Here is a 22,409-nt window from a genome sequence, read left to right as displayed (position 1 = left end):
GATGAGAAATATAATAAATTAATCATCTTTTCTCTCTCCCCTCTCCACTCCAAGTCCTGATGCAGGGTTTTGATCCAATAAATGTTTTTCATCCATAAATGCAACTTGACCCACCAAGTTTCTCCAACTGATTGTTCCTGAATATTGCTTAATCAAATATTTAACTCCCCAATTCATCGGATAAATATGGTCACCTTCTCAACAATCACAGCCCTTTCAATAATTGCCCAGTCCATCACTGGCTTTGACCTCCCCACCGTCGGAGGGATCTATCGTAGTCGCACCCTCAAAACGGCAGCCAAAATCATCATGGACCCGCACCATCCTGGCCACACTTATCTCACGACTGCCATCAGGAAGAAGGTACAGGAGCCCGAGGACTAACGTCCAGGTTCAGGAACAGCTTCATCCCAACAGCCATCAGGCTATTAAACATAACGAATAAGCTATGAGCTCTGAATTGCAAAATACTATATTATATGTTATTTGCACTATATTTGTTATTTATTGAACTTTTTCTTCCCCCCCCCCCCCCGGTCATATACAATGCTTACTTATTCACATATTCTGTTGTGCTGCAGCAAGTAAGAATTTCATTGTCCCGTCCAGGACATACGACAACAAAACCCTCTTGATTAATGTAACTTGAGAGAAACAGGCTCAACCGCTGAAAGCACACCGAACCGCCCCTGGTGTTTAACTGGAATGGACAGCATGTACACGGACTCCCCAGCTAAGAGTGAGGACATTTACAAAACCAACTTTTACGTAGATTTTACCATGCTTTAAAAGCATTTTTAGTTCAGTTTAGTTAATTGTCATGTGTACTGAGGTAGTGAAAATCTTTTGTTACGTGCTTATATTCTAGTAAAAATATTTCATGGTATTCATTAATGTCTGGATACTGTACATTGTTCTTTAATTTAATTATGGGTAGTGTTGGAGTAATTATTCAATGAAATAAAAGAATTACAGCAAGCGCATCCAGTACAATTTACTTTTGAAGGCAGACTTTTTGACTTGCGGCAAAGTCAGCTCACTGACAGTTCTCAGGAACCAAATCCTTGCATAACCTGGGGACAGGGCATACAGATATCTATCGCCAGATCAGGTAAAACCAGTAGTCAGATTTTGTTGATTTTAGTTTCATGTTTTTTCATTCTTAATCAAGAAAATACTGCACAATGGAATGATGCTTACCCAAAGATTCTGCAAAATAAAAAACTCCTAACGTTTCTCCTATTAGTTGGGAATGCACTGTTCAATTGGGCCAGAGTGACTTGCGCCTACAAATCCTAATTTGATGCTTCATTGGCCAACAGCAAATCACTTCTAAAGTATTGATTAGCGGATAATTTCATCGACAAATGTTTTGCTGAAACAAAAACCATGTCCAAAAATATCAAAAGGTTCATCAGGTTCCCAGGTGCATTCTTCTGTACTGGCACACCTTTTTTTGAGACTGATCCAGTTAGATATTAACTGAAGTTATTCATGTGCACAATGCTTCTGATTTTATTGATGCAGGCTATGAATTTGCAAAAGGTGATTTGGTATTTAATTAAAATTAAGATGTGTCATCCATAGCCCCAAATTAAAGATTTATCCAAGTTCAAGCCACTAAATGTTACGTTACATGCTTAAGTTCTGAAATCGAAAGAAATATGCTTTTTTGTGTTACTTAAAATACAGAACTGAGTTCAACTAATAGATTAAATTTAAGCTCCAAGTATGCACACCAGCCGTCATCTTCCTTCAATTTTTCTCCAAGGGGAAAGTCAAATACAGGAACAACAAAAATAACCTCACTCTTTGCATCATTCTTTACTGCAAGACAGAGGCAGCCCTGACATTAATGACCTGGAACCTGCAGGGAGGTTTCAACTATTGATTTCCCTGCATTCCAAATCTTCACAATTGCAGTGATCCAGGATACCCATTTCTCTTAGGCTAATGCTTGAACAAGACTTAGGATGCTTCCTACCGTATCTCAAGACAATGAGTAAAGTAAATCAGGATCCTCTGTAACGTAAATCAGGATCCATCATAATGAATAAAGTAATCGGGAACCTCACGTTCTATTCGCGTAAAAACATAATTCTAGTAGATAAACATTCACAGACTCATAGGCATGCTGGAGCACATACTATAGTTATTATCCTGGATTAACTATAGTCCACAGTAATGGGTGGGGCAAGAAAGACCAAGAGATAGCAATGTAGTAACTAGAGAGCAAACTGAAATTGTTCATTATTTTTAATTCTGAGGGTTAAGCAGATTAATCTATAGTACATTCCATAAAGAAGCCATGGAGTAGCCCCAGGAAACATTAACTCTCTTGATAGATATTGGAATCATGCAAAGTTTAGATCAATCAACAGACAAGGAGAAATGTCTTGCTATCAAAACTTTTTACTGTTTCTTTAAAAGTTGGAATTAAGCATCTTGCACCTAAATAATGGTGGATGGAACAACATTCAAACTATTACATTATTCATTTCATTATCCTTATCCGCCAATTTTTCTGAGGTGACCTTCACGTCTATCCCACCATAAAGTTCCAAAATAGTAAAAAAACAAACCTCAGAATCTGACAAGTAGCAAGAAACCTGCGTCTGCAATTGGAGCCGTGCCATATTCAAAATTCAATCATTTTGCTTTGTTCAATGGTGATCCATTGATGCATACATCTGATAATATCCTTTTACTTCATACTTGTACAGCATAATAGGACAGTACAATGTATAGCATAATATTGGCACATTCCCTGCATATCCATGTACCCATCTTAAAGACTTTTCAATGCCACCATCATATCTGCCTCCACCACTACCCCTGGCAGCATGTTCCTAGCACCCACCACCCTAAATAAACATACACTGTACATCTCAAACCTTCCCCTCTGATCTTAAAGCTATGCTCTCTAGTCTTTAACATTTCTACCATGGGAGAAAACTTTTAACCGCCCACAAAGACTCAATTTTCTAGACATTTCAGGTCTCCGCTCAACATCAGACACCCCAGAGAAAAAAGTCCAAGTTTGTCCAAACTCTTCTTGGAGATAAACATTCTGGTAAACCTCTCCTGCACCCTCCCCAAAGCCTCCACATCATTCCTGTTATGGCATGACCAGAACTGCAAACAATTCTCCAAATGTGGCTGAAAGTGTTTTGGCTTGGACTCCAGAGGATTCACTGAAGAGGCTAAATAGGCCATAAGGTGTTTTGTTTCTAACGTTCTTCTTTACCACATACATTTGGGTTGGTAGTTAAAGCACTGTATGCCCTTTCTGCAGGATGTGGGAAGTCTGGGAGAAGATTACACCAGTGGGAAGTGCATCCAGCTGCAATTCCTGACTACGGAATCCCGTGTGGAGAGAACAGAGTTGTGATTGGACAACTTCAGGATCATCCAGGAGTGAGAGCATCATAGATATGAGTGACAGTGATGTGGTCCATTTACCATTTACGGAGCATTATCACCACCAACTGCGGTATAAAAATCAGAGGACCAAATTGGGTTCGAATACCAGGCAAAAATATTATTTTTTCAGTATAATGGGGTAGCAAGGAATAAATTGTTGAACGCTCACAGAGAGTTGTGATTCTGTGGAATTTTCTGCCTCAGTGGAGACAGGTTCTCTGGATGCTTTCAAGAGAGCTAGATAGGGCTCTTAAAAATAGCGGAGTCAGGGGATATGGGGAGAAGGCAGGAACGGGGTACTGATTGGGGATGATCAGCCATGATCACATTGAAAGGTGGTGCTGGCTCAAAGGGCCAAATGGCCTGCTCCTGCACCTATTGTCTATTGTCTAATAAGCAATATAAACAAAGCACAAACATCCAGTGTCACAAATGGGTGAATGGTACAATTATTTGCTGATTATTAACCTACGATGTTAATAATTTAGTCATAAAGTCCCAGCTCCAGTCCAACAACATTTTTCGTTTACTATTCACAACCAGAGCAAGATAACTGGCTCCAAAATCATTTTTCTCTAATCTCTACCTCCTGGTCATACAAATTTGATGTTGCTCTTTCTAGCCAAGGGGACCATTAACTTTGAAAACAACAAACCTATATCCTTGTACCACATATATTTGGGTATAAAAACCAAACCACTGAAGTTCAGACTGATATGCATGACACCTCTTGCTGCTTGTGAATAAGGCTTTTGGAATGCTGCTCACAATGGTAAATCCACACAAGGAACATTAGATACAGAATTTTCACTTCTGCAATGCAATTTAATTGATTTTATTGTAGTCACATTTCAGCTACTCTGGCTGAACATGACCTTGTTCAGTTTACTTTTCTCAGATTAAAATCACAAAGTATTATTGATGCACCATAACAATGAGCATGCAAGACTGACAGGCTCCCATTTCTCTCTGGAGGTCATGTACTAAATCACCGAGGAGGAAGGACATGAGCCAATTACCCAGCTATATCTATTGCAGGCATCAAATTGGAGGACTGTCAAATATTTGGTTCTGGGCCAACTTCTTCAAACAAGCTTAACGATTTCACAATCTGGCCATCATCATCTCACCATTTCTGTTAACCTTGTGCCTTTGGATTCTCTTTCCCCAGATTAAGAGGAGAACTAAATCATGAAATGGGAATAGTACCGGAGGATTGGCGTACTGCGCACGTTGTTCCATTATTTAAAAAGGGTTCTAAGAGTAAACCTAGCAATTATAGACCTGTTAGTTTGACTTCAGTGGTGGGCAAATTAATGGAAAAGATACTTAGAGATAATATATATAAGCATCTGGATAAACAGGGTCTGATTAGGAACAGTCAACATGGATTTGTGCCTGGAAGGTCATGTTTGACTAATCGTCTTGAATTTTTTGAAGAGGTTACTAGGGAAATTGACGAGGGTAAAGCAGTGGATGTTGTCTATATGGACTTTAGTAAGGCCTTTGACAAGGTTCCTCATGGAAGGTTGGTTAAGAAGGTTCAACTGTTGGGTATAAATGCAGGAGTAGCAAGATGGATTTAACAGTGGCTGAATGGGAAATGCCAGAGGGTAATGGTGGATGGCTGTTTATCGGGTTGGAGGCAGGTGACTAGTGGGTTCCTCAGGGATCTGTGTTGGGTCCTTTGTTGTTTGTCATGTACATCAATGATCTGGATGACGGTGTGGTAAATTGGATTAGTAAGTATGCAGATGATACCAAGACAGGGGGTGTTGTGGATAATAAAGAGGATTTCCAAAGATGGCAGATGGAGTTTAATACTGATAAATGTGAGGTGCTACACCTTGGCAGGACAAATCAAAATAGGACGTACATGGTAAATGGTAGTGAATTGAAGAATTCAGTTGAACAGAGGGATCTGGGAATAACCGTACATAGTTCCTTGAAGGTGGAATCTCATATAGATAGAGTGGTAAAGAAAGCTTTTGGTATGCTAGCCTTTATAAATCAGAGCATTGAGTATGGAAGCTGGGATGTAATGTTAAAATTGTACAAGGCATTGGTGAGACCAAATCTGGAGTATGGTGTACAATTTTGGTCGCCCAATTATAGGAAGGACGTCAACAAAATAGAGAGAGTAGAGGAGATTTACTAGAATGTTGCCTGGGTTTCAACAACTAAGTTACAGAGAAAGGTTGAATAAGTTAAGTCTTTATTCTCTGGAGCGCAGAAGGTTAAGGGGGGACTTGATAGAGGTCTTTAAAACGATGAGAGGGATAGACAGAGTTGATGTGGACAAGCTTTTTCCCTTTGAGAATAGGGAAGATTCAAACAAGAGGACATGACTTCAGAATTAAGGGACAGAAGTTTAGGGGTATCATGAGGGGGAATTTCTTTACTCAGAGAGTGGTAGCGGTGTGGAATGAGCTTCCAGTGGAAGTGGTGGAGGCAGGTTTGTTGGTGTCATTTAAAAATAAATTGGATAGGCATATGGATGAGAAGGGAATGGAGGGTTATGGTATGAGTGCAAGCAGGTGGGACTAAGGGAAAATAATTGTTCGGCACGGACTTGTACGGCCGAGATGGCCTTTTCCGTGCTGTAATTGTTATATGGTTATATGATAATTTCATTTGGATACATGACTGCATTCATTCATACTAAGCCAATTATCTTCAATATAAAAACTGCAACCTTGAGCTCAGCTGTAATTCATTAACACAAAATCTATTTGCAGAGTACAGACTTTATACTCATTCTAAGGGCACATAGGTAACTGCACCAAAAAAAAAAGATTTTTCTCATCTTCAGTAATCGGAGCCCAATAATTTTCAGCAAGGAGGCCAGTGTCAAGAGCCAGCGGTGAAATATCCAGGCCAAATTGAAAAGACATCAGACTACACAGCTTGGTTAACCTGGCCATGTTCTACTTTGACTTTTTTTTTTTAAAAAAGCAGAAAGCTGTAGAAAGAAAACGAGGAATAGTAGGGAGAAATAGAAAATAAGACAAGTCAGCCGCCGGCAGGAAAATAACGCATGTGATATCTTAGTCCGAAGGGAAAGGGATCATTTTCACACACAGAGAATGGTGAAAAACTCTCTGCCACAGAGGGTAGTTGAATTGACTATATTTAAGAGGGAGTTAGATGTGGCCCTTGTGGCCAAGGGGATCAAGGGTATGGAGAAGGCAAATACTGAGTTGGATGATCAGTGATCATATTGAATGGCGGTGCAGGCTCGAAGGGCCGAATGGCCTACTCCTGGGGTCTATGTTTTAGGGGCCAAAGTATCATAAGTTGGCAAAAAGGAGACAGCAGCAGAGTTTCACCCTCCTGGAATTTCATACCAAATGTTGCCTGCAGCTAGACAAATGCAAACATATTTGAATGGCTGTATTCCCTAACTTACAGTAAGCTGTGGTGCAAAACGACCTAATGAAATCCTAAATGCCCTTCAATTTTCTACGTAGCACATCAGGAACCAAGTAATATGAAACTGTCAAAATCAATGCATCATCCATTGTAATTTGATGCCGATTTCAAATACATAACTTTTGGGATTTTCTTTCCCCTGTAGCCTCCAATCTTTCAAGTTGAGAATCCCAGAGGCCACCACATTCTATTACTATTACTTTTGAATAAATATATACCTTATTTTAAAAGATCCTCTTAAATTTAAGTATTATTTGTAAAAGCATCATTTTAGGACTATTTACCTGCAGCCTCCTGCATTCTCACCTCCAAAAGAAGCCTTTAAGCTTTTTCCTCCCCATATACTTTCCATCTAATAGCCATGGCAGAGCTTACTTTTCCTTTTACTGTTTAACATTAAATATCCTTTCGAGAACTTGGTGCTGACATTTCAGCTGTGTAAAATAAGAGTGGGGCCTTAAGGGCCTTGTGGAGCTGATGTTGAGGCATTTTGCCAAATGCCTTTGAAAATCTGCTTGGGTAGCCATCCAACAGCAAGTGTCAGGATGGGTCCGAGTCAGCATGGATTTACGAAGATGAAATGATGCTGGAATAATCTTCAGGAATTTTTTGAGGATGTAACTAGGAACTGCAGTTGTACTGGGCCCTGGTAAGACCTCACTTGTATTGTGTCTCTCCAAATCTGAGGAAAGACATCTTGCTATTGATGGAGTGCAGCGTAGTTTCACAAGGTTAATTCTCGGGAAGGCGGGACTGTCATATGTTGAAAGAATGGAGCGACTGGGCTTGTATACTCCGAAATGAGAGGGGATCCTATTGAAACATATAGAATTATTAAGGGGTTGGACACGCTAGAGCAGGGGTTCCCAACCTTTTGTTCCGTTTACCCCTGGCGAATTTTCGAAAGTGAATTTACCCCACCCCGCTTTGTTCAGTAATTTGAGTTTACACTTCTATCATAATAAAGCAACCAACAAAGGGGAATTTCAAAATACTGTTAACATTTTGTTCAAATTTACCCCCCCTGGGTAGGCAAAATTTACCCCCCCTGGGTAGGCAAAATTTACCCCCTGGGGTAAATTTACCCCAGGTTGGGAACTCTTGACAGAGGCAGGAAACATGTTTCCGATGTTGGGGGAGTCCAGAACCAGGGGCCACAGTTTAAGAATAATGGGTAGGTCATTTAGAACGGAGATGAGGAAAACCTTTTTCACGCAGAGTTGTGAATCTGTGGAATTCTCTGCCTCAGAAGGCAGCGGAGGCCAATTCTCTGAATGCTTTCATGAGAGAGTTAGATAGCGCACTTAAAGTTGGCAGAGTCAAGGGACATGAGGAAAAGGGGTACGGATTGTGGATGATCAGCCATGATCACAATGAATGGCGGTGCTGGCTCGAAGGGCCAAATGGCCTTTTAATAGCCCTCTATTGTCTATTGTCAAATCCTACGGGACCAAAGATATTTTGGGTGAATTATTACCCTATTGACACGTGGTCAAATGTACAAGCTGAGGGACAGGCACTACATTGAATGATTAGCAGACAGAAGATGACTGCAGATGCTGGAATAGGGAACAAAAACATGAACTCAGTAGGTCAAGTCGTATCTCTCCCTACTCAGTTCTGAGGTACCCACCTGCTTCAAGAAGACCACCATCTTGCCGAAGAAAAGCAAGATTTCATGTGTAAACGCCTACCATGCAGTGGCCTTGACATCTACCACCATGAAATGTTTTGAGAAGCTAGTTGTGGAATGCATTAAATCCAGTCTACCCAGCGGCCTTGACCCACTGCAGCTCGCCTACCGCCACAACAGGTCCATGGACAATGTCATCACCCATTCCTACCCCAATTCCTGAAACACCTGGATGAGAGAGACACCTTCTTCAGACTCCCAATCATAGACTACAGCTCTGCCTTTAACAATATTATACAATCCAAGCTGATCACCAAATTCCTGGGACTTGGTGTCAGCACTCATCTCTGCAACTGGATCCTCGACTTCCTGACCAGACTACAAATCATCCTCTATGATAATCGTCAACACTCTACAAGGCTGCATCCTCAGCCCCCTTTATTCCTACACAACTGTGCAGCCATGTACAAATCCAATTCAATTTTCAAAATTTACCAACGATACTGCTGATATCTAATAATGATGAAAGAGTACAGCAAGGAGATCGAGAACCTCATGTCCTGGTATCTATCCTTTCTCTCAATATCAGCAAGGCAAATGCGATACTGATCGACATACCCCACTTTGCATCGATGGTGCCGAAGTAGAGATGGTTGAAAATTCCTAATTCCTAGAAGTCAATATCACCAACTTCTCCTGAACCACCCATATTGACGCAACGACCGAGAAAGCACACCAACGAACTTCCTTAGAAGTCTTAAGAAATTCGGCCTGTCCCCTACAATTCTTACTAACTTCTACAAATGCACCATAGAAAGCATTTTATCCTGATATATCCCGCAGCTTGCATTTTTGGCTAATCCAGCGCTATGTCCACGTTCCAAGACCGCACAGAACCCATTGCAGCAAATTGTGGACATTTATTTACAGCCATCGAACACTAAATTCCTTCCATTTGGCCTTTGTTAATGTAAACTACATTGACTCATGTTTATGACCTATTTTCTTTGGCCCCAGGCTATTTAAAAACGTTAATCTTTCCTTAAGAAATGGGAGTTTCACTATCCAAGATCCAGCTTTTTCGCCCTTCTCCCTCCCCATAGGAACAAAAATTTCCGAGTATAGAAATGGTCATAACCTTTTAATACCAGATTCAGGGACAGTTTCTTCACATCTGTGATCAGGCAACTAAATTATCCTACTACAACCAGAGAGCAGTCCTGTACTACTATCTACCTCACTGGTGACCCTCAGACTATCCTTGATCAGACCTTGCTGGCTTTAACTTGCACTAAACGTTATTCCGTTGCACCATGTATCTATACACTGTAAACGGCTCGATTGTAATCATGGGTTGCCTCATGTTCCACTGACTGGATAGCACACAAAAGCTTTGTTTCACTGTACCTTGGTACACAGTAAGGACATTATAAGCTAAACTGGTCAGAATCCCCAAGGCAAAAGATATAGAAGTGCATGTGATTCAGGGATTTCACTCAAGATCTTGATCATCAACTAAATTATCCTACTACAACCAGAGACTCCTGTTGCTCTTATCTACCCACTGGTGATCACATCCTTGATCAAACCTTGCTGGCTTTAACTTGCAGAAACGTTATTCCGAAATTATCTATACAGGAGTAGGCTCGATTGTCGGCCCATGTTCGAGCCTGCACACAAAACTTTTCAATACCTTGTACACGTGACATAAGCTGATCTGGTCAGAATCTCGGAAGGAGAAGTGCAAGTGAACCTTCACTCAAGATCTCTCAGGAATATTCCTGTTCCCCTTAGCCCAATGATTACACCTTTCAAAACAAACACCTTTCATTGTGCAATGATTGCTCTCATCAGCAATTGCCAAGTCTTTCAACATTTGTTTCCTTTCCAATATACAACCTCATCCCACACAGTTTAAACCACTATATTTAAATGGCATTATTAAAAATTAATATCAATCTACTCTTCTGGCAGATGATCACCATAAAACAAATGCTACCCACAATTTATTTTTTAAAGTAGCTATTATGTACCGTTCACCTCCTGATGTTCACCGGGTATTCATCTTTCTCTTCCACATGCCTTCACACACCCTCAAGAATTACCCTTATGCCAGACTACACCTACATCTTACCAAATAATGGTCATAGCTTAGTCATAGTGTCAGAGTCATTGCATGGAAACAGGGACCCATTGGCCCAAATTGTCCATGCCAAACAAGGTGCCTCGTATCCAAGCCAATTCCATTTGGCCATGTTTGTCACATACCCCACTCAACCTTCTCTATCCATGTACTTGTCCAAGTGTCTTTTAAATCCTGATTATAGTAGCTGCCTCAACTTCATCCTCTGGCAGCTTGCTCCATACACCCACCACCCTCAGTGAAAAAGATGCACTTTAAGTTCCTTTTAAATCTTGCCCCTCATCTTAAACCCCTGTCCTCTGGTTCTTGACTCACCAACCATGGGTTAATGACTCTGCATTCATCTTACCTATTCCCTTTGTGATTTCATACATCTTTATAACATCAGCCCTCAGCCTCCTGAGTTCCAAGGAATAAAGTCCTGACTTGTCCAACCTTTCCCCAGAATTCAGGTCCTAAGGTTCTGGCAACATCATCAATCAGTTCTGCACTCTTTCCAGTTTAATGTTATCCTATGGTACAATACTCCAATTGTGGCCTCACAAAGGAGGGGAAGTGGACTATAGTCAAAATCACCAGTAATTCACCCCAAGATTCATCCACACTGCAATCATTTCAGTGGAGGTCAGTTTTTTTTTATTCAAACTGGAAAATCATTGGACTTGTGCCTTAACTTGATTCCATCTTAATCTGTGCAGGGACAGACAGCCCTTTAATGTTATTTTCCCTTTCCTAAATGGCTTTGGTCTGTTCTCACTTTCCTTCTATATTCATATTAATTACATGTTCACTCTCCAAATCAGTTCACTGCTGTAGCAAATGTCATAGGAAAACAACCTTCAACAAATCAATTCCTCACAATTGGTGTCATCAATTAACAGTGTACACTGCAAATGTCGTCTCAAATCAAGTATTTTACTCAACATTTCTGCCCAATTTGACAGTTATTATGAGATTGCTAATGCCAAATTCCATAGTTTATTGAACTATCCTCAACCTTCACAGCAGAACTCCAAGGGGACCTATCCTTGGGGACCAAAGTATTTCACCTCAATTATGCCCTTATAACCCTGTACGAGGTTCCTTACTCTTGTACCCCATCTCTCTTGCAATAAGAATCAATATTCAATTTTCTTTCAGGTTATTTGTGTGCTAGTCAGTATACACATCGTGAGATAACATTTCTAAACACCATGTAACAGCCTCTTAGCTTTAAACTTTCTGCTTTTCTACTCTTCCCAGTGTAACCAGCTAAACTTGCCTCACATTTCACCTGCCATTATCAATTTGCCTCCACAAATCAAAGACCACCAGTTACTGCTCACCTACATTAAAAAAAATCATTTTATCAGTATTACTGCAAATCAGTATTATTTGCAATCAAATATCTATTCCTGCAAACACTTACACTCAATCCCATGTCAGATACAGTATTTCTTGCAGCACTTGTATCTTTCCAAAAGATAAAGTTCCATGCACCGGCATTCAGTTTTCCACCTGCAAGTTGCAAACTCATAAGAGCTCCAATGTTTCATAATATTTCCATTTCATAAAACCATGTTGATTCTGCTTAGCGGTTAAGTGTTCAAACATTACTTCCTTTTAATTAATTCCAGCCTTTTCCTGACTGACATTTGGTTTGTGGTTTCCCCATCCTCTGGGATCTTATCCAAATATTGCTCATTTCTATAATTATCCCCGTCTTTGGGTTTACACCCATTCTTACAATCAATCAGAAGCCTCAAGCATGCAAACCAAATCCAAGAAATTCCTTAAAGTGTGGTTTTGGTGGAGTACACAGTTTAGATATAATGATTTTTATGATAAAGTGCTGGAGGAACTCAGCAGGTCAGGCGACATCTGAAGTGGGAATGGACAGGTGACATTTCGGGTTGGGACATTCTTGAAACTGAAATACATCACAAAATGTCTATATAACCATGGTGGTTCTTTACTGCTCTCTAATTGTGTGACAGCCACTGGGTCCAAGCAAACAACCCAAGCTTTAAGGACAATTTACACTGAGCAAATACAGCACTGAATTTAGGTTAAAATCTTTACATAAACATACTTTTGGTCTAGTCATCTATGTTGGGAGCCACATGATCCTCAATTAATATCTGTATTTGCCAAAGGAGACTGGGGAACTTGGGAAAGTTAACAGATGTCTCAAGGACAGTCTGAGTTACAATCATTAGTGGTCCTGGACATCCAAAGACATAAGTAGATAAATCTCCCAGGCCTGATCAGATATTTCCAAGCATATTGTTGGGAAGCTGGAGAAGAAATTGCATAAGTCTTGGCCAAGATATACAAATCATTGATAGAAGTTTAAATGACTTGCTTAAGTCCACAGACTGTGTATACAGCCCAGCCCCTCGTCAACCTTCTTGCTACTTCAATACCATATAACCATATAACAATTACAGCACGGAGACAGGTCATCTCATCCCTTCTAGTCCGTGCCGAACACTTATTCTCCCCAAGTCCCATCTACCTGCACTCAGACCATAACCCTCCATACCTATTCCCATCCATATACCTATCCAATTTATTTTTAAATGATAAAATCGAACCTGCGTCCACCACTTCCACTAGAAGCTCATTCCACACAGCTACCACTCTCCGAGTAAAGAAGTTCCCCCTCATGTTACCCCTAAACTTCTGTCCCTTAATTCTCAAGTCATGTCCTCTTGTTTGAATCTTCCCTACTCTCAAGGAGAAAAGCTTATCCACATCAACTCTGTCTATCCCTCTCATCATTTTAAAAACCTCTATCAAGTCCCCCTTAACCTTCTGCGCTCCAAAGAATAAAGACCTAACTTGTTCAACCTTTCTCTGTAACTTAGTTGCTAAAACCCAGGCAACATTCTAGTAAATCTCCTCTGTACTCTCTCTATTTTGTTAACATCCTTCCTATAATTAGACAACCAAAATTGTACACCATAATCCAGAATTGGCCTCACCAATGCCGTGTACAATTTTAACATTACATCCCAACTTCTATACTCAATGCTCTGATTTATAAAGGCCAGCACACCAAAAGCTTTCTTTACCACTCTATCTACAAAAGATGCCACCTTGCCATACAAAAATCTAATGTTTGTTTATCACACGACCCCCCATGTACAATAGCATGCTGACCTTCCTTCATCAACATCTAACTTTCCAAAGATGTATACATCTTAATCCACAGAATCCTTTCCAGTAACTTTCCCATCACAGATGTCAGGCTTACTGGTCTATAGTTCCCATGTTTTCTTTTCAGCCCTTCGAGGCACAACAGTAGCCAGTCTTCCAGGACCTGTGTCTATCCATGATTCACATCTCAGCCAGGATTTCTGTAATTTCTTCCCAGCAGCATATCTATCCAGGCCTACCATGAAACTATTTTGTAGGCTGCTCTGTAAGGTTAGATTACATGGGATCCAGGAAGGGCTAGCTAACTGGATACAGAATTAGCTTCATGATAGGAAGCAGAGGGTGGTTAAAGGAAGGTTGTTTGTCAGACTAGAAACACTCTTCCAGTGCAGGGCCCATTGCTGTTTGTCATCTATATCATTAATTTGGTGAGAATGTACAGGGCATGATTTGCAAGGTTACAGATGACACTAAAATAGGTGGTATTGTAGACAGTGAAGATGTTTATCTGGAATTATAGTTGGATCTGGATCAGCTGGGCACATGATTACCATTAAAGAGCATTCCTGAAATGAGGATACAAGGAATTTTAATAAGTTTGCTGGCTTGATCATTTCCAATAAGGTTCTTCAAATCTACAGCTCTTGACAGGTGATTGATTTCAAACAATTAAGGGTACTCTAAGAATTGATTAGTGCTGTTCATTTGCAGACTTCAACCCATGCCTATCACAGCTCAATGCAAGCTGTACAAATAATTACCATCTGCAACCGTCAAAATTAAGATGTATTCACTTAAAAGTGCAATGCTTAATCGGAAAATAAATGTGTAAGTTCCAGGTCCCTTACTCCACAATGCTTAAGGATTTTTAAGTTTTTTTGCTAGCGAATGGCTTGAGCTTGGAACACACGAATCGAGACAGAGACCATCTAGTCAAGCATTGAATATGTTGAACTGGGATTGTCTAGATTGTTGCCATGTGTTTATTTTTATTGTACAACTCAAAGTTTTTAAAGCACAAAACCTAAAATGTATCCACTATCCAAAAACCTCCCAGTGCACTGGAAGGATCAGGAAACCATCTGCCATCCTGTTGGAGAAATATCCCCTGCTTTAACACCCTGATCACAGCCCGTTCTGAGGGGTATGCATTCCCCCAAAATCTGTTATACCAAGAGATTTCAGGAAGGACATTCTTGCTATTGAGGGAGTGCAGCGTAGGTTCACAAAGTTAATTCCCGGGATAGCGGGACTGTCATATGCTGAATTGCGGTGCGGACTCGAAGGGCCGAATGGCCTACGCCTGCACCTATTGTCTATTAATAGTTTGCCAGACAAAATAATGCCGTGATTCAGTGGTTTGCACCATGTGCTTTGTTTCCATCATTTATCCAAACATGTGTAGGTGAGATTAGGGGCCCTAAATTGACCCATAATTATTTAGATGAAGGGATTACAAGGAACATTAGCAAATTTGCAGATGACAAAGCTGGGTGGCAGTGTGAACTATGAAGAGGATGCTATGAGAATTTAGGGTAACTTGGACAGGTTGGGCGAATGCAGGAGTATGCCATTCGGCCCTTCGAGCCTGCACCACCATTTATTTTGATCATGGCTGATCATCCAACTAAGTATCCTGTACCTGCCTTCTTTCCATACCCCCTGATCCCTTTAGCCACAAGGGCCACATCTAACTCCCTCTTAAATATAGCCAATGAACTGGCCTCAACTGCCTTCTGTGGCAGAGAATTCAAAAGATTCACCACTCTGTGTGAAAAATGTTTTCCTCCTCTCAGTCCTAAAAGATTTCCCCCTTATCCTTAAACTGTGACCCTTTGTTCTGGACTTCCCCAACATCGGGAACAATCTTCCTGCATCTAGCCTGTCCAACCGCTTAAGAATTTTGTAAGTTTCTATAACTGTAAATGTGAGGTTATCCACATTGGTTGCAAAAATAGGAAGGAAGATTGTCTAAATGGTGTCAAAATGGGAAAAGGGGAAGTACAATGGGGTCTGGGGGTACTTGCTCATCAGTCAATGAAAGTAAGCATGCTGGTACAGCAGGCAGTGAAGAAAGCAAATGGCATGTTGGCCTTCATAACAAGAGGAGTTGAGTATAGGAATAAAGAGGCCCTTCTGCAGTTGTACATGACCCTAGTGAGACCACACCTGGAGTATTGTGAGCAGTTTTGGTCTCCAAATTTGAGAAAGGACATCCTTGCTATTGAGGGAGTGCAGCGTAGGTTCACAAAGTTAATTCCCGGGATGGCGGGACCGTCATATGCTGAAAGAATGGAGCGCTGGGCTTGTATACTCTGGAATTTGGAAGGATGAGGATATCTTATTAAAACATAAGATTAAGGGTTTGGACACGCTAGAGGCAGGAAACATGTTCCCGATGTTGCGGGAGTCCAGAACCACGGGCCAGTTTAAGAATAAGGGGTAAGCCATTTAGAACGGAGATGAGGAAACACTTTTTCACACAGAGAGTTGCAAGTCTGTGGAATTATCTGCCTCAGAGGGCGGTGGATGCCAATTCTCTGGATACTTTCAGAGAGCTAGATAGCGGAGTCAGTGGATATGGGGAGAAGGCAGGAATGGGGTACTGATTGTGGATGATCAGCCATGATCACATTGAATGGCGGTGCTGGCTAAAAGAGCCGAATGGCCTACTCCTGCACCTGTTGTCTATCTGTGAGGAATGTGGGGAATCAACTGCGGTGGCTGTTTATGTTAACTTTGATGTAGTTACGCATCTTGTTTTTTTTCAGCATGGCTATATGGTAATTCGAATTTCACTGTACCTTAATTGGTACACGAGACAAACTGACCTTGAAATCTTGAATGGAGGGGGCAGGAAGAGTACATTGATGGGAGCCTACTAAAATCAACGGCGATTGCTGTGCGAGAAGGGCTGAAATGGATCCTATAAAGGGCTGAAATAACTCCTTTTATAAAGTAATTTCCTCAAAAAAACAATGATTGCGATTCGCATTAAAAGTTTAGCATTTTACTTTACCTCTGCCGACTCTGTGTGTGTGTGTGTGTGGGTGTGTGTGTCTGTGTGTGTGTGTGTGTGTGTGTGTGTGTGTGTGTGTGTGTGTGTGTGTGTGTGTGTGTGTGTGGGGGGTGTGGGTGTGTGGGTGTGTGGGGGTGGGGGGGGGGGGGAGTGGGAGGGGGGGGAGAAGAAGGGATCAGTGCCAAGACAAATCTTCCCATTGTAGTACAACTCGCGGCGATTCAGGTGCAAGCCAACCTTTTACAAAAAGGTAAATGGAAATAATTAATGGCGCAATATAATGAAAATTAAATTCATGATAGGAGGTAGGTTTACATTTTGACGAGGGTTTAATTCAATGCAACTGAACATTTCTCCCGCAGAAGGTGCGAAATAAATTATTCACTTTTTGTAGTTCATAGCTTCTTAAGCGTCTTTCCAGAACGGCTGAATGGCTAAAATGTGTTTGCATTTAACCTGCGGAATGCCCAAATACGATTATTGTCTATGAGCAGTTCCAAAAACAAAGAGTCCGGAATGCTCTTAAGGGCAGCACTTTGGAAAATGTACAACCGAGAAGGATCAATACTGGGTCCAATAAAAAGCAACTTACCATAAACTGTTTACCGCGAAAAGGACAACGCGCTAAAAAGCAAGTATTGAATCATGAAAACTTCCTCTTCATTAAGTGGAGGCAGGCACTCACTTGGCTGCATTGCCGGTTGCGACATTCTGGAAATGGAGATGTACTGTAAACTAAACCATCGGCTTGCATTAAGAACCCTCATGGGACTGACTGCTCCTTGTGGATTAACTCAGCAAGCAATGCAGCACAAAGGGCAAGTGCTCACTTTCTCAGACATGTTTAAGCGGAATGTTCAAGCCATGGTCTCCCGAAAGCTGCTGTTTAATGAGCGTAGCAACGCTCTTATCATGCTGCATTTCAAGATCCAAACGAGCAACTGAGCCGAAGTTCCAGCAGGAACTGGCAGCTTCGTCATTGAAATGGGTGTGTCTGATCCAGTCAGGATAAATTAGCATGAAAGGTTGCACAGCAAATCACTTTTCCACAAAATGCATTAGCAAGAATGCAGACGACAGCAAATCCATTTGAATAGCACAAAATAACTATTGTACCTTGAAAGCAAATGTTAATCTTCTCTTCCCCTCGAGCCAAACAATTAAAAACTTTACGATCATGAAAATTTGCGCAGACTTTCAGCAGCACATTTTTTTGCTAGCTATGGACTGGATAAAATAGCAATACTGGATAATCCCCCATCAGTCTGAAGAAGGCTTTCGGCCCGAAACGTTGCCTATTTCCTTCGCTCCATAGATGCTGCTGCACCCACTGAGTTTCTCCAGCATTTTTGTGTACCTAAAGTAACAGCAGGATTGTTTCCAATTTAGGTAGAATCAAAGCAGAACAAAAGCTGAGGGCACATTTTGGATATGTTACACTGCTGAACTTCACCGGGGAAATAAAGTGTGATATTTTCACAGGGTAAAGCACTTCTGCCTGTGACCAAACCATGGGGTCATGCGTAAAGCACACCTCTTGGCATTTTAGTCATTCACATGATGTGGATGTCATTGGGAAAAACTGCTATTTTGGTTCATCCCATTGCCATCAAACAGAACACCAGCATGAGTTACACTGATTTGATTGAGATGCTTAGTCATGCTTAGAAGAAACCAGTTAAGATGTTGGCAGTTGTAGCCATTTTCTCTATTGAAGTCAAAAGAATATGAATATGTGCAGAACTGAATCCGAGCACAGAGGGGGCTGGAAAGGTTTTCACAAACATAGCAGCAAGGTCATGTGGAGATGTCTTCATAAAATACATTCCTTATCCACGAATAGACAGTGCAATTCAGGTGAAAGATAGCAACATTTTAGACATAATCTAAAAATGGTGGATGGAAAGCAACCCCCAGAGTATTGGAATGTAGCAACTGAGTCGACTGTGGTCAAGATGAGAACATGCAAAAGTCTGAGGGAAAAATGAACTCTCATTAAAATAACTTCTGCAATTATATATTAAGCATCAATCATGGTTCGTTTGGTTCACCAAAATAATTTTTGGCAAACGAAGCTCGAACATAGAACAGTGGAGCACTTTGGCCCCAATGTTTGTGCCAGACATGATGCCTAGCTGAACTAATCTCATCTGCCTGCAAGTGACCCATATCCCTTTATTCCCTGCAAATACATGTGCCTATTTAAAAGTTTTTTTTTTAAAACGCTACTATCGTATCAGTGTCCCCATCAGTGAGAGGTACAGACAGGGGTTTCTGCGACAACATGCAGGATTCAAGGATGGTGTGTTGCCTCCCTGGTCCAGGACGTCACTCAAGGGTGAAGGTGAGCAGCCAGAAGTGGTAGTGCATGTCGGCACAAATGACATCGGGGAAAAGAGGAAACAGATTCTGCAGCATGACTTTAGAGAGCTCGGAAGAAGCAGGACCTCCAGGGTGTTTATCTCTGGTTTGCTTCCAGTTCCTCATGCTGGTAAGTGCAGGAACAGGGAGATATGGGATCTGAATTTGTGGCAGGAGCTGGTGCACGGGGCAGGGGTTTAGATTCTTAGACCACTGGAATCAGTTTTGGGGCAAGGGTGAATTGTGCAAAAGGGATGAGTTGCACCCTAACACGTGGGGGACCAGCATTCTGGCAGGCAAGTTTGCCTGGGGGGGGGGGGGGGGGGGGGGGGGGGGGGAGAAGGAGGCAAATTGGAAATGAAACGATGGAGTTAAAGGGAGAGTATAGGAAAAGTTACGAAAGACACCAGAATTAACGGAGCAAAAAGCTCACAAAGGGATAAGAGAGTATAGCCAAGTGAAATAGGAATCGATGTGAAAGGTGAGGTGAGTAAAGTATTAAAAGTATTATATATGAATGCACAAAGTATAAGCAGTAAAGTGGCTGAGCTTGAGGCTCAGTTAGAGATTGGTAGATATGACTGCGGGGATTACAGAGACATGGCTGCAGGAGGATCGGGAACCGAATATTCAGGGTTATATGTCCTATAGAAAGGACAGGCAGGTGGGCAGAGGAGGTGGGTAGCTCTGTTGGTGAGGGATGAAATTCAGTCCCTTGCGAGGGGTGACATAGGGACTGATGATGTACAGTCGCTGTGGATAGAATTGAGGAATTGTAAAGATAAGAAGACACCAATGGGAGTTATCCACAGGCCCCCACACAGTAGACAAAAATGCTGGAGAAACTCAGCGGGTGAGGCAGCATCTATGGAGGTAAGGAAATAGGCAATGTTTCAGGTCGAAACCCTTTTCAGACTGATGTGAGGGTGTGTGTGTGTGGGGGGGGGGGGGGGGGGGGGGGGGTGGAAGGAGAGCTGAGAAGGGGAGTAGAAAGTAGGGACTACCTGAAATTAGAGACGTCAATGTTCATACCGCTGGGGTGCAAACTGCCCAAGCGGAATATGAAGTGCTGCTCCTCCAGTTTACAATGGTGCTCACTCTGGCCATGGAGGAGGCCCAGGGCAGAAAGGTCGGATTCGGAATTGGAGGGGGAGTTGAAATGCTGAGCCACCGGGAGATCGGGTTGGTTATTACGAACCGAGAGGAGGTGTTCAGCGAAGCGATCGCCAAGCCTCCGCTTGGTCTCACCAATGTAGGGCAGCTGACATCTAGAGCAGCGGATGCAATAGATGAGGTTGGAGGAGGTGCAGGTGAACCTCTGCCGCACCTAGAAAGACTGCTTGGGTCCTTGAATGGAGTCAAGGGGGGTGGTAAAGCGACAAGTGTAGCATTTCTTGCAGTTGCAAGGGAAAATGCCCAGAGAGGGGGTGGTTCAGGGGGGAAGCGACGAATTGACCAGGGAGTTCCGGAGGGAGCGATCTCTGCAGAAAGCAGACAGGGGAGGAGATGGGAAGAAGTGGCAAGTGGTGAGATCACGTTGGATGTGGTGAAAATGTCAGAGGATTATTTGTTGTATGTGACGGTTGGTAGGGTGGTAGGTGAAAACAAGGGGGACTCGACCCTTGTTGCGAGTGGGGAGGATGGTGAGTGAGAGCAGAGTCACAGGGAATAGAGAGACCCTGGTCATAGTTACACCTTGTATTTGGAGGAAATGGGAGGAGTCAAACGAAAAGTTATTAAGGGTAAGGACCAGCTCCGCTCAGCGGAGGAGAGTATCAGTAGATGAGGATTGGTTGGTTCTACGGTTGAGGAAGAAACGGAGGGCTTTGAGACCCTGCTGGTGGGGGATGGAGGTGTAGTGTGATTGGACATCCATGGTGAAGATGAGGGGATTGGGGGGCTAGGTAACGGAAGTCCTGGAGTAGACGAAGAGCGTGTGAGGCATCTTGAACATAGGTAGGGAGGGATTTAACCAGGGGGGGGGGGGGTGGGATAGGATGGAGTCGAGGTATGTGGAAATAATATTGGTGGGACATGAACAAGCAGAAACAATGGGTCTGCCAGGACAGTCAGGTTTGTGGATTTTGGGTAAATTTGGGCCGTGCGGGGCTGGGGAATGATGAGGTTGGAGGCTTGGGGGGCAGGGACCCGGAGTTGTTGAAGTCAGTGATCGTGCTAGAGATAATGGCCTGGTGCTCGTCTGTGGGGTCATGGTTCAAGGATAAGTCGGAGGACGTGTCTGGGAGTTGGCGCGTGACCTCAGCCTTGCAGAGATCAGCTCGCCAGACTACCACGGCACCTCCCTTGTCGCAGATTTAATCACCCAGTCTGGGATGTTGCGGAGTGAGTGGAGGGCTGTACGTTCGGGGGGGGCGGGGGGGAGCGCGCAAGGTTAGACAGGAGCTGGTGCAGGGGGCAGGGATTTAGATTCTTAGACCACTGGGATCAGTTTTGTGGTAAGGGTGAATTGTACAAAAGGGATGGGTCGCACCCTAACACGTGGGGGACCAGCATTCTGGCAGGCAAGTTTGCCTGGGGGAGGGGAGACAGCAGAGTGGAGAGTTAAAATTGGCATGTAAGAAAGGTAATGCCACTGTGGTTATGGGAGATTTCAATATGCAGGTAGACTGGGAAAATCAGGTTGGTTCTGGACCACAAGAAAGGGAATTTGTAGATTGCCTCTGAAATCGATTCTTAAAGCAGCTTGTACCAGAGCCAACCAGAGAGAAGGCAATCCTGGATTTAGTGTTGTGTAATGAATGGGATTTGATAAGGGAACTCAAGGTAAAGGAACCGCTGGGAGGTAGTGACTGTAATATGGTAAGTTTTAATCTGTAATTTGAGAGGAAGAAGGTTACATCAGAAGTGTCAGTGTTGCAGTTGAACAAAGAGGACTACAAAGGCATGAGGAGCTGGCCAAGGTCAACTGAAAAAGGATCCTAGCAGGAATGACAGTGGAACAGCAATGGCAGGAATTTCTGGCCATAATCCAGAAGATGCAGGATCATTTCATTCCAAAGAAGAAGAAAGATTCTAAGGGGAGTAAGAGGCAACCGTGGCTGACAAGGGAAGTTGGGGATGGAATAAAACTAAAACAAAAGATGCATAACACAGCAAAGAGTAGCGGGAAGCCAGAGGATTTTGACACTTGCAAAGGACAACAGAAGATAATATAAAGGGCAATATGGGGTGAGAAGATGAAGTACAAGGGTAAACTGGCCAAGAATATAAAGAAGAATAGCAAAAGGTTTTTTAGG

General features: G+C 42.4%; 1 protein-coding gene and 1 long non-coding RNA gene across 6 annotated transcripts in view; one reads left to right on the top strand and one right to left on the bottom strand.

Moving 5' to 3' along the window:
- The window catches only part of mtus1b (microtubule associated tumor suppressor 1b), a 145,047-nt gene that overhangs the window by 111,430 nt on the left and 11,208 nt on the right, over nucleotides 1-22,409 (bottom strand). The window contains exon 1 of one of the 5 annotated variants that reach the window (XM_055635324.1): nucleotides 17,384-17,789. The exons of 3 other annotated variants lie outside the window; for them this stretch is intronic. The gene's annotated coding sequence lies outside the window, so the exon portion shown is untranslated. Of the gene's footprint in view, nucleotides 1-17,383; nucleotides 17,790-22,409 lie in introns of those variants that run through there. One more of the 5 variants, XM_055635349.1, reaches the window with a different exon arrangement.
- LOC129697136 (uncharacterized) lies at nucleotides 597-3,591 on the top strand. Its single transcript, XR_008723456.1, has 2 exons — nucleotides 597-739; nucleotides 3,296-3,591. It is a non-coding gene; the product is annotated as an uncharacterized LOC129697136 (long non-coding RNA).

This window comes from Leucoraja erinacea, chromosome 1 (assembly GCF_028641065.1).
Source record: "Leucoraja erinacea ecotype New England chromosome 1, Leri_hhj_1, whole genome shotgun sequence".
Lineage (NCBI taxonomy): Eukaryota > Metazoa > Chordata > Chondrichthyes > Rajiformes > Rajidae > Leucoraja > Leucoraja erinaceus.
The sequence above is the reverse complement of the archived record's forward strand: the minus strand, read 5'-3'. Positions and strand labels throughout refer to the sequence as shown.